An 18928-nucleotide genomic window follows, 5' to 3' on the forward strand; every position below is an offset into this window, starting at 1 on the left:
AGAGCCCAGGCAAAGATCTTATAATCCATGCTGAGGAGGGAGACCGGATGCCAGTTCTTAAGCAAATGGAGATCGCCCCCTTAGGCAGCAGGATGATGATTGCCCTGCGCCACAAGTGGGGAACCTCCCCAGTCGCCTGGCTTTCCCCCAGGACAAGCGCGTAGTCGCCTGCAGGACATCTCTTGAGAAAGTCCATGGTCAGCTCGTCCAGCCCCAGGGATTTGCCCCTCTAGAACTGGCGATGGGCACTGGTCAGCTCCGCTGATGTGAGCGAAGCCTCAATCCTTCAGTGTCCTCCGGGCTCACCACAAAACTCTGCACGCATCCCCGCTGGACGGATCGGAGAGAACAACGCACTGTAATAGGTACGAACCAGGAGGCCCATTCCATCCGGATCCGTGATGGAGGATCCATCGTCAGCCAGCAGCTTGATGAGCTGCTTACAGACCCCTCGCCATTTTTTCAGTGAGTAGAAGAAGGGTGAGGCACAGTTTAAATCTTCCAGGATCTGGATCCACGATCTCACGTACACACCTCGTGACGCAATGTTCTGCAGGTCCCCCAGCTCTCCCTTCTCTTTGTATGCCTGCCACAGGGCCAAGTCCGCAACGTCATGACCGAAGCAGGACTCCAAGTCGAGCAGCTCCCTCTCTAGGTGCCCTATCTTGGCTTCCCACCTCTTTGTCGATCCCTTCGCGTACTCCTGACAAAAGACATGGATGTCGGTCTTGCCCACATCCCACCATAGCCTCAAGGACGGGAAACCCCCCAGCTTCCTTCTCCAGTCAGCCCAGAATTGATGGAACGTGTCCTGGAATTGCTCGTCCTCCAGCAGCTGGTTGTTAAAGTGATAGTCGGCGGACCCTGCCCGCGTGCAGACCGGAGTGAGTTCTGCCCACACCAGATGGTGGTCCGAACACGGCACCCTACTCAGGACCCTACTCAGGACCCTACTCCTCCAGACCTCCAGGTGAATGCACTGGGAGTCAGGATGCAGATTCCACCAGACACCCACCAAGTTGAGGGAGCTGGGGGTTTCCTCAACGTCTCCACTGATGCTTGGCCATCATGGGGACCGGAACAATCCCTCACCTTGAGGGTACAGTTAAAATCCCCCCTGAGGATGATGCACTCACCGCTATTGATGGAACTCAAGAGAGTGGACACTTCTTTAAAGAAGCGTGCTTGCAAAGCACCGGGCCTGGGCGCGTACATGTTTACAAAGTGGAATGGCACACTACCCAGGCGAATAGCGAGGTGGATCAGCGGCCCGGCACAAGCTCGTTGACCCCCAAGATTTATGACTGAAAAGTTGTGGAAAACATGATGGCCACCCCACTAGAAATATGGGTGAGATGACTCATGTAGACCCCACCCTGCCACTCCAAGAGCCAGGTGGCTTCATCTCCCAGAACGGTGTGGGTTTCCTGCAGGAAGCTTACCGCATACCTCTCTTTTCTGAGGACTGAGAGATTGTGAAATCTACTGAGAGGCCTCCTGCTGCCATTGATGTTGAGGCTGGCTATGGTTATCTCCATGTCAAAGTTACTTAGAATCACCGACACCTTACTGTGAGGAGGGAGTGGAAGTGCACCATCCCTCCACTCACCCAGTAACCCATTGAGGAATGCTTTAACCCACTTCTTGAGGGCGGCATGTATGGACTAGATGATAAGCGCCAGATATGATCACCAGCTGAGGGCCAGCTGAACTTTATTGCAGCAACCCATGCAGGCCGTAAGGACGTCCTGGGGTTCCACGGTAGGGTTGATATGTGAACTCAGTAGGAGGCACAAGGAAGCCTATTGCCTCACTGGCGATGATTCAAGATCGTCCTCTGTGCCCAACACCGAGTCCACATCCTCCTCCGGGTCAACACTTCCAGCGGCCGACACACCCACCACACACTGTGGAGCAGACGTCTCGGCCACACCAGCTGGTCCCACCTCCATCATGATCCCACCCCTAGGATCAATGGCGGAGGAGTCCTCTCTGGGTTCATCTGTCGGACTGGAGCATATGGCTGCCAGCAGTTCAGGACAGGTCCAGCAGATGGGGAACTATGCAAATTGGACTCTGGGTCGAGTACATCCTGGGCGGCAGCATTATGCTGCTGGGAAGGTTGACCCTCACATGTCTCGTCCCCACCCAGGACACCCAACTCATCGGCCAAAGGAGTGATTTCTCCCTTGGAGTCCACATGCTCCCCCACCATGGGTGGGTCCCCATTCCTCGGGAGCTGCCAGATTTGCAGGGTCATCTCTCCCCACTCTGTTCCGAGGGGGTAGAGGGTTCCTGCCCAGGGTTCGAGGTCCTGACTGTGGTGGCAGGGGGAGCCCAAAGACCTGCACTTGGAGATGGACCCCGCAACTCCTGGCCCTCTTCAAAGGAAGGGCGCCTCCTCCTCTTATTCCAGGAGGGGTGTGGAGTCTCAGAGTCCTCCATCTCAGTAGATGCCTCTGCTTCTCCCTCCATGTCCCCCTGCCCAGGTTTCCTGGACCCGAGCTCAGCCACGGGGCAGGTGGTCTCCCCTGGTTCAGCCATAATGCTGAGCACAGGTTCAGGACTTGTTTCTGTATCCAGGGGTGCGCCTTCATGTGTTTTGCTTTCCACCTTGCTTCCAACTGCAAGGGTCTCTCCCTCCCCACCAGAGGCTGTTACAACCATGGCCTCTGGAACCACCTGAGCGACAGTTGTTGCAGGTGTGTGGGGAGTAGGAGGAGTTGCAGTGGCGCCACCCTGGGTCGCCGAGGTGGAGTTGGCAGCTCGGAGCCTGGGGCAGCTCTTACAAACATGCCCCACCCTCTTACACTCATGACACCGCGCCCCGTCCAAAAGACGTGGTAGGCCGCCCCCTGGAACTCTACATTAAATTGGCCTTCTGTAACCTCCTCCCACACCAGCTGCATAAAGAGCTGTCAGCGGAAGGAGTATACATGTTTTCCCGATGACTGAGTAAGATTGGGGTAAGCCCCGTCTTTATTTCCCCCAGATGGTGCAGGTGGGGGAAGTGAAGCTCACCAGGAATGAAGAGTGGGCCACTTGACAAGGTGACCCATTGCGCATTGGCCTCCAGGGGGTCCACTGTCTACTGGCAGAAAGGTCCGCCCACTGTGAGCCCCCTGCTCAGGGCCAGGGACATCGTCCGCTCGGTCTTCAGGAAAAAACCTGCCTTCCCATATATTTTCAAGGCGCCGACAATAACGGATGGGCCAATAACCTCGGACATTGCTTTTTTACATGCCTTTGTTGACATGTTGGGGTGGATGTAGATCTTGATCCCGTTCTTTGATGTTAACAGCATAAATGGTGACGAGGCAACAGGTGCAACTGCAGTAGCTGAAGCAGCATGCATGCGAGAAGGCCCCGCCACCGGTGAAGAGGGGCTTATCATGGGGTTGACGAGTCACGCCCACCCCTAAGAAATAAAGCAAACAACAGTTTTTTTAAAACTTTAAGCAATATGATGGGAGTGGGTGGTCAGTGGGAGTAGAGGAGATAGGAGTGGAAAGGAAAAGGAAAAGGAGGAGATATGTGGCTGAGTGGTGGAAGGGAGAGAAAGGCTGTGAGGATGTTACTCCTGAATCAGTGGTTAGAACACCTTCCTGGAAAAGGCACAAAGTCGAATCATCCCGTTGGTGAGGGAGAGTTCTTCGCCTGGATCAGCTGGAGCCGCCCGGTTCTTTCCACTTTCTATGCTGTTACAAAGACTTTCTTTACTGGGCAGCTCCAGCCATCCTGAGCCACGCAGTTGGGGTGGGGAGGAAGCGCCCTTTGTGCAAGTTGGAGGAAAGCACAACAGCAAATACAGGGGCTGCCTATAGAATCTTTGAGCCCCACTCCTGGATCTTCCAGCATTTCCTTCCCCAGCAGTCCACGCAAAAACAGTTCTCCAGTACTCCAACACCCACCTCTACAAAATAACTCATAGGTCCTTTACACCAATAGATAAAGTCAGTAAAACACTTGTGTTGTAAATCTCAGTTCTCAATTCTCAGTTCTCAGCTCTCTCCTGTCTCCTCTCTCCACTCTCCTCTTCCTTTGCTGCTTCCACCAGGCTGCACAAGTGCAGCTGCTTCGGCTGATTACACACAGTAAGTGCTCCACAAACTCTCCAGCCAATCCCTTGCTGTACCTGTCCTGGCACTGTTTGATGGGGACAGTGTCGAGGGAGCTTTACTCTGTCGCTAACCCATGCTGTACCTGTCCTGGTACTGTTTGATGGGGACAGTGTCGAGGGAGCTTTACTCTGTCGCTAACCCATGCTGTACCTGTCCTGGTACTGTTTGATGGGACAGTGTAGAGGGAGCTTTACTCTGTATCTAACCCGTGCTGTACCTATCCTGGGAGTGTTTAATGGGGACAGTGTAGAGGGAGCTTTACTCTGTATCTAACATGTGCTGTACCTATCCTGGGAGTGTTTGATGGGACAGTGTAGAGGGAGCTTTACTCTGTATCTAACCCGTGCTGTACCTATCCTGGGAGTGTTTGATGGGACAGTGTAGAGGGAGCTTTACTCTGTATCTAACCCGTGCTGTACCTATCCTGGGAGTGTTTGATGGGACAGTGTAGAGGGAGCTTTACTCTGTATCTAACCCGTGCTGTACCTATCCTGGGAGTGTTTGATGGGACAGTGTAGAGGAAGCTTTACTCTGTATCTAACCCATGTTGTTCTTGTCTCCTTTTCCAGGAGAACCCGTACATGTGCAACGACGAGTGTGGCGCTCGCATGCCCGAGCTCGCACACCCGCCTGAGCTGATGCTGGATGACGAGGGGCGGATTCCCAACCTTTTGGCAAAGCGTCTCCTGGAGGAGTTTCCCCGAGCCCCTCCTGGTCAACATCACTCTGTCCTGGGGCAAGAGCATCAAGCTGACCGAGGACATTGTCATCACCTTCGAGTCAGGCCGGCCGGAGCAGATTAGAACATTAGAACATTACAGCACAGTACAGGCCCTTCGGCCCTCGATGTTGCGCCGACCTGTGAAACCATCTGACCTACACTATTCCATTTTCATCCAAATGTCTATCCAATGACCACTTAAATGCCCTTAAAGTTGGCGAGTCTACTACTGCTGCAGGCAGGGTGTTCCACGCCCCTAATACTCTCTGTGTAAAGAAACTACCTCTAACATCTGTCCTATATCTATCACCCCTCAACTTAAAGCTATGACCCCTCGTGTTTGCCATCACCATCCGAGGAAAAAGACTCTCACTATCCACCCTATCTAACCCTCTGATTATCTTATATGTCTCTATTAAGTCACCTCTCCTCCTCCTTCTCTCCAACGAAAACAACCTCAAGTCCCTCAGCCTTTCCTCGTAAGACCTTCCCTCCAGACCAGGCAACATCCTAGTAAATCTCCTCTGCACCCTTTCCAAACCTTCCACATCCTTCCTATAATGCGGTGACCAGAACTGCACGCAATACTCCAGGTGCGGTCTCACCAGAGTTTTGTACAGCTGCAGCATGACCTCGTGGCTCCGAAACTCGATCCCCCTACTAATAAAAGCTAACACACCATATGCCTTCTTAACTGCCCTATTAACCTGGGTAGCAACCTTCAGGGATTTATGTACCTGGACACCAAGATCTCTCTGTTCATCTACACTACCAAGAATCTTCCCATTCGCCCAGTACTCTGCATTCCTGTTACTCCTTCCAAAGTGAATCACCTCACACTTTTCCGCATTAAACTCCATTTGCCATCTCTCAGCCCAGCTCTGCAGCCTATCTATGTCCCTCTGTACCCTACAACATCCTTCGGCACTATCCACAACTCCACCGACCTTAGTGTCATCCGCAAATTTACTAACCCACCCTTCTACACCCTCTTCCAGGTCATTTATAAAAATGACAAACAGCAGTGGCCCCAAAACAGATCCTTGCGGTACACCACTAGTAACTAAACTCCAGGATGAACATTTGCCATCAACCACCACCCTCTGTCTTCGTTCAGCTAGCCAATTTCTGATCCAAAGCTCGAAATCACCTTCAACCCCATACTTCCGTATTTTCTGCAATAGCCTACCGTGGGGAACCTTATCAAACGCCTTACTGAAATCCATATACACCACATCCACTGCTTTACCCTCATCCACCTGTTTGGTCACCTTCTCGAAAAACTCAATAAGGTTTGTGAGGCACGACCTACCCTTCACAAAACCGTGCTGACCATCGCTAATGAGCTTATTCTTTTCCAGATGATTATAAATCCTGTCTCTTCTAACCTTTTCCAACATTTTACCCACAACCGAAGTAAGGTTCACAGGTCTATAATTACCAGGGCTGTCTCTACTCCCCTTCTTGAACAAGGGGACAACATTTGCTATCCTCCAGTCTTCCGGCACTATTCCTGTCGACAATGACGACATAAAGATCAAGGACAAAGGCTCTGCAATCTCCTCCCTAGCTTCCCAGAGAATCCTAGGATAAATCCCATCTGGCCCAGGGGACTTATCTATTTTCACACTTTCCAAAATTGCTAACACCTCCTCCTTGTGAACCTCAATCCCATCTAGCCTAGTAGCCTGAATCTCAGTATTCTCCTCGACAACATTTTCTTTCTCTACTGTAAATACTGACGCAAAATATTCATTTAACGCTTCCCCTATCTCCTCTGATTCCACACACAACTTCCCACTACTATCCTTGATTGGCCCTAATCTAACTCCAGTCATTCTTTTATTCCTGATATACCTATAGAAAGCCTTAGGGTTTTCCCTGATCCTATCCGCCAATGACTTCTCGTGTCCTCTCCTTGCTCTTCTTAGCTCTCCCTTTAGATCCTTCCTGGCTAGCTTGTAACTCTCAAGCGCCCTAACTGATCCTTCACGTCTCATCCTAACATAAGCCTTCTTCTTCCTCTTGACAAGCGCTTCAACTTCTTTAGTAAACCACGCCTCCCTCGCTCGACAACTTCCTCCCTGCCTGACAGGTACATACTTATCAAGGGCACACAGTAGCTGCTCCTTGAATAAGCTCCACATTTCGATTGTTCCCATCCCCTGCAGTTTCCTTCCCCATCCTACGCATCCTAAATCTTGCCTAATCGCATCATAATTTCCTTTCCCCCAGCTATAATTCTTGCCCTGTGGTATATACCTGTCCCTGCCCATCGCTAAGGTAAACCTAACCGAATTGTGATCACTATCACCAAAGTGCTCACCTACATCTAAATCTAACACCTGGCCGGGTTCATTACCCAGTATCAAATCCAATGTGGCATCGCCCCTGGTTGGCCTGTCTACATACTGTGTCAGAAAACCCTCCTGCACACACTGGACAAAAACTGACCCATCTAAAGTACTCGAACTATAGAATTTCCAGTCAATATTTGGAAAGTTAAAGTCCCCCATAACAACTACCCTGTTACTCTCGCCCCTGTCGAGAATCATCTTCGCTATCCTTTCCTCGACATCTCTGGAACTATTCGGAGGTCTATAAAAGACTCCCAACAGGGTGACCTCACCTCTCCTGTTTCTAACCTCGGCCCATACTACCTCAGTAGACGAGTCCTCAAATGTCCTTTCTGTCGCTGTAATACTCTCCTTGATTAACAATGCCACACCCCCCCCCCTTTTACCATCTTCTCTGTTCTTACTGAAACATCTAAATCCCGGAACCTGCAACATCCATTCCTGCCCCTGCTCTACCTATGTCTCCGAAATGGCCACAACATCGAGATCCCAGGTAACAACCTATGCTGCAAGCTCACCCACCTTATTCCGGATGCTCCTGGCGTTGAAGTAGACACACTTTAAACCAGGTTCTTGCTTGCCAGTGCCCTCTTGCGTCCTTGTAACCATATCCCTGACCTCACTACTCTCAACATCCTGTACACTGGCACTACAATTTAGGTTCCCATTCCCCTGCTGAATTAGTTTAAACCCCCCCGAAGAGCACTAGCAAATCTCCCCCCCAGGATATTGGTACCCCTCTGGTTCAGGTGAAGACCATCCTGTTTGTAGAGGTCCCACCTACCCCAGAAAGAGCCCCAATTATCCAGGAAACCAAAACCCTCCCTCCTGCACCATCCCTGCAGCCACGTGTTCAACTCCTCTCTCTCCCTATTCCTCGCTTCGCTATCACGTGGCACGGGCAACAACCCAGAGATAACAACTCTGTTTGTTCTCGCTCTAAGCTTCCACCCTAGCTCCCTGAATTTCTGTCTTAAATCCCCATCTCTCTTCCTACCTATGTCGTTGGTGCCTATGTGGACCACGACTTGGGGCTGCTCCCCCTCCCCCTTAAGGATCCCAAAAACACGATCCGAGACATCACGAACCCTGGCACCTGGGAGGCAACACACCAACCATGAGTCTCTCTCGTTCCCACAGAACCTCCTATCTGTTCCCCTAACTATGGAGTCCCCGATGACTAATGCTCTGCTCCTCTTCCCCCTTCCCTTCTGAGCAACAGTGACAGACTCTGTGCCAGATACCTGTACCCCATTGCTTACCCCTGGTAAGTCGTCTCCCGCAACAGTATCCAAAACGGTATACCTGTTGTTGAGGGAAACGGCCACAGGGGATCCCTGCACTGCCTGCTGGTTCCCTCTCCTTCCCCTGACGGTAACCCAACTACCTACTTCTTTTGCCTGAGGTGTGACTACCTCCCCATAACTCCTTTCAATAACCCCCTCCGCCTCCCGAATGATCCGAAGTTCATCCAGCTCCAGCTCCAGTTCCCTAACGCGGTTCTCGAGGAGCTGGAGTTGGGTGCACTTCCCGCAGATGCAGTCAGCAGGGACACTCTTGGCGACCCTTACCTCCCACATTCTGCAGGAGGAACATACAACTGCCTTAACCTCCATTCCCACTATTCTAAATTCCCAACAAATCTACTGAAAAACCAAAAAAAAATGTCAAAACTTGTTAGGTTAGCAATCCAACGGACAGAACTTCTTAAATAAAAAGTTTACCTTATCAACACACCAGAGTCCTTTTTTTTTGGTGAGAGGAGGAGGGTGGATGGGAGACACTACACGTGTAGTGTCTCGGGTACAGCCACCACCCAAATATATAGTTTTTACTTACCCAGCACTCCCCTGGTCCTCCGAAAACAAAAGGGAATTAACTTTTAACTTACACTGAGATGGTCCTGGAGAAGTCTCTGGACCATGGCCAGACGTGGTAGCACTACCAGTTCTGTACTGCCGACTGCCTCAACTCCTTCGGGATGGAGCCGAGAAGGGCCCTGGATCTGAGGCCGGCCTCGGTGCTGGACATCATCTGTACGGAGGAGTACTCCAGGGGCTATGTGTGGAAGGTGGACAAGATGGTCCGCTTCGAGATCCAGGAGCGTTTCGCCCTGTTCGGGGGGCCCGTCTCCGTGACATGGCCTCACTGTACGGCCAGCTGGACACCACGAAGGACTTGAGGGACTTCTTCACCCTGACCGACCTGCGGGTCAGGCTGCTCCGGCCGGCCACTGGGCCCACCAGTGTTGACCCACTCAACCTCTCCAAATACTTCTACGCCATCTCCAACCTGGACATCCGCGTGCGGTGAGAGCTCCTCAACTCTTCTGGACAGAGTCACTGACCCCACACTTCACATCCAGGGAGCACCGGGTCAGGGTCAACATCTGGGGGGTGGGCATAATCAGGGTCAACATCTGGAGTCACTCTGTCAGGGCCAACGTCTGGAGTCACTCTATCAGAGCCAATATCTGGGGGTCACTCTCAATCTGTTGGAGATTCCCGGAGAGTGAGATCTCCTCACTGTTTCTGCTCAGATTCACTGATGGGAGCACTCAGTAACTGGTGAGGTTTTACAGTGATAGATCGGGATCCCTCCCTCGGCCCTCTCAGCACTGTCAGCTGCCCCTGTGTGGACTGTGAAAGCTTCCCTGAATGTCTCTGTGACAGTCTGTACAGAGCAGCACTGTGACAGCTCCCCCTGTCCCTGGTGATGGGCTTGTTAGTGAGCTTTCAGAGTCCTGCTGGCTGGCTCACCATGAGGGAGCCATTTCCTGCTCAGTGTTCAGCCAATCGAGCAGCACAACCTTTACTCTCAACACTGCCGAAGTCCAGTCTCATTAAATTTATTTTATTTAATTTATCTTAATCTCAGTCAATCAAATATAAAATAAGACTTGATCAATTCCATGTTATATAAACTAAAAACTAAAGTGGAATTTATAATACGGAGTGAAAGAGAGAGACCAGCAGGGAATGTATTTGCTCAAATTTGGACAACTTAATACATAAATTGCATCAAGTATTATAAGGGTATATCAGTATTTGTAAGGTTTATTAATAATAGTAAGGTTTATTAGCATTGGCAAGATCTATTACCAGTAGGAAGGTCTACATACCTGTGTAATCAAGAAAAGTATAACTTTAGAACAAGTGATAAGCTGCTGAGTATTTTGAACAAGTGAGTAGCTGGTAAGTTTTTTTGTTGAGTAAGGTTTATTTTAACTAGTGAACTGTATTGATTTTAAGTAGGATTTATCAGTACCGGTAAGGTTTTATTAAAAACTCTAAGGTGTTGCAGTATTGATAAGGTTTTTTTGTAGCAGTAACAAAGGGTTAACTAATAAATAAAAAAATGGCAGGTGTGTTTCAACCTCGAGAATGCACCTCCTGTGCTATATGGGAGCTCCAGGATGCTTCCTGTATCCTGGAGAACCATTTGTGCAGGAAGGGTTGTCAATTGCTGCAGTTTGAGCTGCAGACACTGCAGTGTATTCATGAGGATGAGAGCTATGTGGATAGCACATTTATAGATGTGGCCACCCCACAGCTTAAGAGTATTCAGGGAGAGAGGGAATGGGAGTCCACCAGGTAGTCAAAAAGAAAATGGCAGGAAGTGCAGGAGATCCCTGAGTGCATCTTACTCTCCAACAGGTATTTAGTTCTGAATACTGAGGAAAGTGATACTTCACCTGGGGATTTCAGCCAGACCCAAGTCCATGGCACTACGGGTGGTTCAGCTGCATACAGGGGGGGCTACAGGGAAGACTGGAAGAGCCATAGTGATTGGTGATTCAATAGTCAGGGGAACAGACAGGTGTTTCTGTGGCCACAGACATGAATCCAGGATGGTGTGTTGCCTCCCTGGTGCCAGGCTCAAGGATGTCATTGAGTGGCTGCAGAGCATCGTGAAGGGGGAGGGTGAACAGCCAGCAGTTGCGGTCTACAGCGGGACCAACGCCATAGGTAGAAAGAGGGATGTGGTCAGAATTTAGGCAGCTAGGTAAGAAATTATCAAGCAAGACCTCAAAAGTAGTAATCTCCAGATTACTCCCAGTGCCATGCAAAGTGAGTACAGAAATAGAAGGATATGACAGATGAATGCATGGCTGGAAAGATGGTGCAGGAGGGAGGGCTTTAGATTCCTGGGACATTAGGACTGGCTCTGGGGGAAATGGGACCTGTACAGGCTGGATGGGTTGCACCTGAACAGAGCTGGGACTGAGTTCCTTGTGGGACGTTTTGCTCGTGCTGTTGGGGATGGTTTAAACTAATTTGGCAGGGGGATGGGGACCTGAGGGTAGACTCATTTGGGAGAAAATCAGAAATAAAAATGGAAGGCAGAAAGTTAATGGATGAGTCTGGAAGACAGAGGAAACAAAGGTTAGGAAATTAAAAAATGATTTTGGCAGTGCTCAAGGGTATCTACTTCAATGCAAGGAGTATTACAAATAAAGCAGATGAGCTGAGGGCACAGATAGACACGCGGCAGTATGATATCATAGCTATTACAGAAACATGGCTTAAGGAGGGACAGGAATGGCAGCTCAGTGTTCCTGGTTTACAGGGTTTTCAGACGTGATAGGGAAGGGGATAAGAAAGGAAGGGGAGTGACAATTTTGGTCAAGGAAATTATTACAGCTGTGAAGAGGGATGATATGTCAGGAGGTTCATCAAATGAGGCCATATGGATTGAACTAAGGAACAAAAAAAGGGCAGTCACATGGCTGGGAGTGTACTATAGACCCCAAACAGTCAGAGGGGGATAGAAGAGCAAATGTGTCAGCAAATCTCTGAGAAGTGCAAGAACAATAGAGCAGTAATAGTAGGGGATTTTAACTACCCCAATACTAACTGGGATAGTTTTAGTGTGAAAGGAATTAAGGGAGCAGAATTCTTGAGGTGCATTCAGGAGAACCTTTTTGCCCACTATGTAGCAAGTCCAACGAGAGAAGGTGCAGTTTTAAACGTAGTTTTAGGAAATGAAGTTGGACAGGTGGAAGGGGGGGCAGTGGGAGAGCATTCTGGTGGTAGTGATCATAATTCAGTCAGTTTTAACAGAATTATGGAAAAGGACAGAGACAGAACAGGAGTTAGAGTTCTCAATTGGGACAAGGCCAATTTTACTAAACTGAGGAGTGACTTAGCAAAAGTGGACTGGAAACAGCTACTTGAAGGTAAATCAGTGTCAGAGCAGTGGGAGGCACTCAAAGGGGAGATTCAAGGGGTTCAGAGTAAACATGTTCTCACAAAGAAAAAGGGTGGGATGACCAAATCTAGAGCCCTATAGATGTCAAGGAGCCTACAGGGTAAGATAAGGCAGAAAAAGAAAGCTTATGTCCGACACTGAGAACTCCATACTACAGAAAGCCGTGAGGAGTATAGAAAGTGGAGGGGTGAAATCAAAAAAGAAAATCAGGAAAACAAAGAGAGGGCATGAAAGAATATTGGCAAGCAAAATCAAGATGAACCCAAAGATGTTTTCTCAATATATTAAGAGTAAGAGGATAACTAAGGAGAAAGTAGGGCCCATAAAAGCCCAAAATGGTAATTTTGTGTCGGGGCAGAAGATGTTGGTATGGTACTTAATGAATACTTTGCGTCCGTATTCACAAAAGAGGGGGACGATGCAGATATTGTAGTTAAGGAGGAGGAATGTGAAGTACTGGAGGTGATAAACATAGGGAGAGAGGAAGTATTGATGGGATTAGCATCCTTAAAGGTTGATAAATCACCAGGGCCAGATGAAATGTACCCTTGGCTGTTAAAAGAAGCAAGAGAGGAAACAGCAGAAGGTCTGACCATCATTTTCCAGTCTTCACTGGATACAGGTGTGGTGCCGGAGGATTGGAGAACTGCTAACGTTGTACCTCTGTTTAAAAAGGGAGCAAAGGATAGACCGAATAATTACAGACCAGTCAGTCTAACCTCAGTAATGGACAAGTTATTGGAATCTATTCTGAGAGACAGGATAAACTATCACTTAGAAAGGCAGAGGTTAATCAAGGATAGTCAGCATGGATTTGTTAAGGGATGATCTTGTTTGACCAACTTGATCGAATTTTTTGAAGAAGTAACAAGGAAGATAGATGACAGTAGTGCAGTTGATGTGGTCTACATGGATTTTAGCAAGGCTTTTGACAAGGTCCCACATGACAGACTAGTTAAAAAAAAAACCCATGGGATCCAGCGAAATGCTGAAAGTTGGATACAAAATTGGCTCAGTGGCAGGAAACAAAGGGTAATTGTTGATGGGTGTTTTAGTGACTGGACAGTTGTTTCCAGTGATGTTCCGCACAGCTCAGTATTGGGTCCCCTCCTTTTTGTGGTATATATTAACAATTTGGACGTAAATGTAAGGGACATGATCAAGAGGTTTGCAGACGATACAAAGATTGGCCGTGTGGTAGATAGCGAGGAGGATAGCTGTAGGCTGCAGGAAGATATTGATGGTCTGGTCAGGTGGGCAGAAAAGCGGCAAATGGATTCAACCTGGGGAAGTGTGAGGTGATGCATTTGGGGAGGTCAAACAAGGCAAAGGAATACATGATAAATGGGAAAGTACTGAGAAGTGTAGAGGAAGTGAAGGACCTTGGAGTGAATGTCCACAGATCCCTGAAAGGAGCAGGACAGGTCGATAAGATGGTTAAGAAGGCAGATGGAATCCTTTCCTTTAGTAGCCAAGGTATAGAATATAAGATCAGGGAGGTTATGCTGGAACTGTATAACTCATTGGTTAGGCTACAACTTGAGTACTGTGTGCAGTTCTGGTCACCTCATTAAAGAACGGATGTAATTGCACCGCAGAAGGTACAAAGAAGATTTATGAGGATGTTGCCAGGACTGGAAAAATGCAGCTGTGAGGAAAGATAGGATAGGCTGGGATTGATTGCCTTGGAACAGAGAAGGCTGAGGGGAGATCTGATTGAAATGTACAAAATTTTGAAGGGCCCGGATAGAGTGGAGGTGAAGGGCCTATTCACCTTAGCAGAGAGGTCAGTGACTAGTGGGCATAGATTTAAAGTGATTGGTAGGGGGGAATGAGGAAAAATGTTTTCACCCAGATGGTGGCGGGGGTCTGGAACTCATTGTGTGAAAGGGTAGTTGAGGCAGAGACCATCAACTCATTCAAAAGGGAGTCTGGATATGCACCTCAAGTGCACTAATCTTCAGGGCTACAGACCAAATGCTAGAAGGTGAGACTAGAATAGGTGGATCGTTTTCCGGCCTGCACAGACACGATGGACCAAGTGGCCTCTTTCCGTGCCTTAAACTTTGTATGATTCTATGATTCATCAGGATTCAGTGAGTCAGAGAATCAGACAGCACAGAGGAGGCCATTCAGTCAATCGTGTCTGTGCTGGCTCTTTGAAAGATCTATTTAATTAGTCCCACTCCCCTGCTCTTTCCCTATAGCCCTGTGAATTTTCCCCTTCTGGTAATGAAAGTTATTATTGAATCTGCTTCCAGTGCCCTTTCAGGCAGGACATTCCAGATCACAACAACTCGCTGTGTAAATAAAATTCTCCTCATCTCCCCCTCTGGTTCTTTTACCAAATCCCTTCAATCTGTGTCTCTCTGGTCACCGACCCTCCTGCCACTGGAAACAGTTTCTCCTTATTTACTCGATCAAAGTCGCTGATGATTTAATGAATGATTCTGACTGAACACTTCCTTCCTGTTCAATCTATATTCAGTCTCGATCAGTGAGTTCCCATTCACCCATCACACAATCTCCGGGACTCGGAGCCATTACCTCATTATTCTACACTCAGCTTCTGGGAGACTCACTCGAGCTTTTAGTCCAGGAGAATCTTCAGACACTAATTAGAGAACAGGAGCAGGAAAATGTTTACGCTGCCGTTCATTTGACTCCAAGGAACTGTCCGTGTTTTGCTTAGTTTGGTAAATATTTCCCATAACTGTGAATTTGCAAACTGTGCAACGTCCAATCTGCAGATTTTGAAGCATCTCCTTCGCAGTGAGTTAAACAGCGGCTCGATGCTGTTAATACAGAGTCACCGAGAGCAGTGTTCTCACGCTTCACGGCAGAAAGACGGGTCCAACACTTTGGGCCTTTCCAAATCACACATACTAAACAACAACAACTTGTATTTATGTGGTACTTTTAACTTAGTAAAACATCTCAAACTGCTTCAAAGGAGAGTAAATCAGACCAAATATAACACCGAGATAAATAAGGAGATATGAGGGCAGGTAACCAAAAGCTTGGTCATACATGTCAGTTTTAAGGAGTGTTTTAAAGGAGAGAGAGAGAGAGAGAGAGGGAGAGAGATGGAGAGCTTTAGGGACAGAATTCCAGAGCTTTGGGCCCAGGCAGCTGAAGGCATGACCGCCGTCAGTGGAGTGATGGATTCACAGTCGATGTTAGTGATACGATTGTGTCCGTTAGAATATTTTAAAAAACTTTCACCAGCAGGTTGTCCCTGACTTCAGTCCCGAACCTGCCTTTTCCCAGTCTGTGTCTGTGTCCCAATCTATCCAACTGATCCCAAATCCCACACTCTGCTTCCTCTCTCTATCCTGAATCACTGATATCCACTCCTGTCAGTTTTCCTGTCACATTTCCTGGAGATTTCTGTTGAAAAGCAGAGTTGTTTGTTCTGTAAACTACACTCATTCTATCACTGAATGTTGCTCATTCACCTGATCTGAAGCTGGAGTTCCCAGTGAACTAACACTGGAATCAGTCCAGCAAATTCAATCATCAAATGAATTAATTCATGATATTTTACAAACATCCAGTAAAAGATGGGCTGGGATTAGTTTAGTGTTTTGCTGCAGCAGATTTAATATTTAATTATTCATTAATCATCAATTACTCGTCATTTACAATTCCTGGAATTCCTGCTGTTTCCCGCCCAGTGGGAATTGAATGATTTCGGTTTAAACCCTTTGAAGAGATTCCCAGGTTTAACCCTTTCTGAGCAAACCCTGGGGATAATCTGGCTGGTTTGGGATTTGGGTGAAAATGGGGAAAGTCAGGAGTGTCCCAGGAGAAGAGGGAAGGTGGAGATTATCAGTTTTTCAGTCTCCATCTTCAGTCACTGCTCTGAGTGTCTCCTCCTCATGTGGCTCGGTGTCAGTTTCTATCTGATTGACTCTCCTGTGAAGCACTTTGGGATGTTTTACTGTGTTAGCGGTCCTATACCAGTTGTTTTCTGTTGTTGTTGCTGCTGATCGACATTGGCTCCTGGTCTGACAATGCCTCAGTTTTAAAATTCTCATCCTTGTCTTCAAATCCCTCTGCAGTCTCAATCCTCCCTCCCTTGGAGGGTTGTGGAACTGGAGGAGGTTACAGAGAAAAACTCATTTCTAATAATATTTTCCAACAGCCGAATAAAACCCTCCGAGATCTCTGCACTCCTCGAATTCTGCCCTCTTCTATCTCCCATGTACTTCACTCCACCACTGGCAGCTGTACCTTCAGCTGCCTGGACCCTAAGCTCTGGAATTCCCAACTCAAACCTCTCCGTGTCTCTCCCTCTCTCTCCTCCTTTAAGATCCTCCTTCAACCTACTTTTCTCCAAGCTTTTGGTCACCTGTCCTAATATCTCCTTATCTCACTCGGTGTCAGTTTTGGTCTGATTTTTGCTCCTGTGAAGCACCTTGGGGCTTTTACTGCATTAATGATGCTGTTTAAATACCAGTTCATTCTTTGAGGACTCTGGAACAGTTGAGCTGATTATAAACTCTCTCCTAACTTGTACTTGTTGCTGCTCAGAATCTGATCGTCAATCAACAGAAACACAACCAGAAATTGTCCTGCCGTCTGCTTTGAAATGCAATAAGTGGGGGGAAAAATGTTGGAGATTCCAGAGCTAAGCTGGTAAAGGGGGAGCAGAGTCCCGGAGCAGAGAGTCCCCTGTCTAACAGAGCTGATCAGGTTATTTTAAACCAGCTTGCTGTTGTTTGTTACCAGGTGAAAGTGCAATCTTCACACCAGCAACTGTATCTTGGAGAAAGGGAAGCTGTGAACACAACACGACGGGGCCGGACTGCGGGAGATGTAAGAAAGGTTTTCAAGGCCGACGGTGGAGAGCGGGCTCGTACCTCCCAATCCCCAAAGGGACGGCCAATGTCTGTGAGTAACGAGCACTTCTCCGGCCCAGCCCAGTGCCGGCGGAAGATTCACTTCATATTTCATTCTCATCGTAACTCCCGGCAACGCATCGATTCCAAAATACAACCCAATGGATGTTTGTGATTGTGTTAATGTGTAAACAGAGACTCACACTGGGAGATTGTACAGACACAGAATCAGAGAATCAGACAGCACAGAAGGAGGACATTCGGCCCATCGTGCCTGTGCCAGCTCTTTGAAAGATCTATCCAATTAATCCCACTCTCCTGCTCTTTCCCCATAACCCTGTAAATTCATCCTTTTCAAGTATTTATTCAATTGAAAAAGTCATTATTGAATCTGCGTCCATTGCCCTTTCAGGCAGAACATTCCAGATCACAACAACTCGCTGTGTATAAATAAAATTCTCCTCCTCTCCCCCTTTGGTTCTTTACTAGTTCTCTTCAATCTGTGTCCTCTGGTCACTGACCCTCCTGCCACTGGAAACACTTTCTCCTTATTTACTCCATCAAAACCCTTCAGGATTTTGAAGCCTCTCTCAGTGTAATGTCGGAGTCAGTGAACAAGGTGGAATTGCTGACATGATGTAGAGGGTGAGGTTAGAATAGTCGTATGGGTTAAATGTGATGAAATCTCACTCGGGACACACACACAGATCCAGAGGTAGCAGTGAGGTGGAGACTGATGTGTGAATGGAATGTGAACATCTGGATGAACATCTGGGGAACAGCTGGGGAGGGTGAAAGGAGAATAAGCCTCTGTGTAATAAATATCTGAAGCAGATCAGGAAGTGAAGGTTGTGAGGGATATCTGTGGTCATTGCTGTGTGTGGAATGTCCCGAGATCAGGAAACAGAGAGTGACACAAATGGGCAGTGGGGGAGGGGTCTATGTGATTACTGACCCCCTTACATATTAACCCTGCTCACTTACACATTAATCACACGTAGTGGGAACGTACTTACACACTAACCTCACACTCACCTTACGTGAGCACTTTAGTAACTCGACCTGGTCTCACCTGGAGCTGGTTTGAACACCCAGAGGATGCAGCCTGTAAATCCCCCATGAGATCTTTGTCTGTGAGTTTGAGTGAGGTCGATCCCATGAACACTCCATGTGATGGGTTGTATTAGTGTCTTCATTAATAAAGATTGTTAATCAGACGTCTCTCTAACTCTTAGTGTTTCTGTTTTCCTCTCCAGGCTTCCCTGACACTGTCGCCAGTGGCCGTAAGTATGACCTACGCTCTCTGACCTGTGACCCGCTGACCCAGAGCCCATTTCTGTAACGGGATCGAACCATTCTCCTCAAACCTCCCTCATCCCACACTGACTGAGGAACAGGTGTAGGAGTGACCAGGGATTGAGTGTGGAAGAGGTGTAGGTGTGAACAGGGAGTGAGTGAGGAATAGGTGTAGGTGTGAACAGGGAATGAGTGTGGAACAGGTGTAGGTGTGAACAGGGAGTGAGTGAGGAACAGGTGTAGGTGTGAATTGGGAGTGAGTGAGGAACAGGTGTAGGTGTGAACAGGGAGTGAGTGAGGAACAGGTGTAGGTGTGAATTGGGAGTGAGTGAGGAACAGGTGTAGGTGTGAATTGGGAGTGAGTGAGGAACAGGTGTA

At 48.2% G+C, this 18928-nt stretch overlaps 1 pseudogene; it reads left to right on the forward strand.

Annotated features, from left to right (window-relative positions):
• The first annotated feature begins 4696 nt into the window (after positions 1-4696).
• On the forward strand, positions 4697-18596 carry LOC137345776 (netrin-G1-like; annotated as a pseudogene).
• Positions 18597-18928: the final 332 nt, after the last annotated feature.

This window comes from Heterodontus francisci, chromosome 29, assembly GCF_036365525.1.
Source record: "Heterodontus francisci isolate sHetFra1 chromosome 29, sHetFra1.hap1, whole genome shotgun sequence".
Classification (NCBI taxonomy): Eukaryota; Metazoa; Chordata; class Chondrichthyes; order Heterodontiformes; family Heterodontidae; genus Heterodontus; species Heterodontus francisci.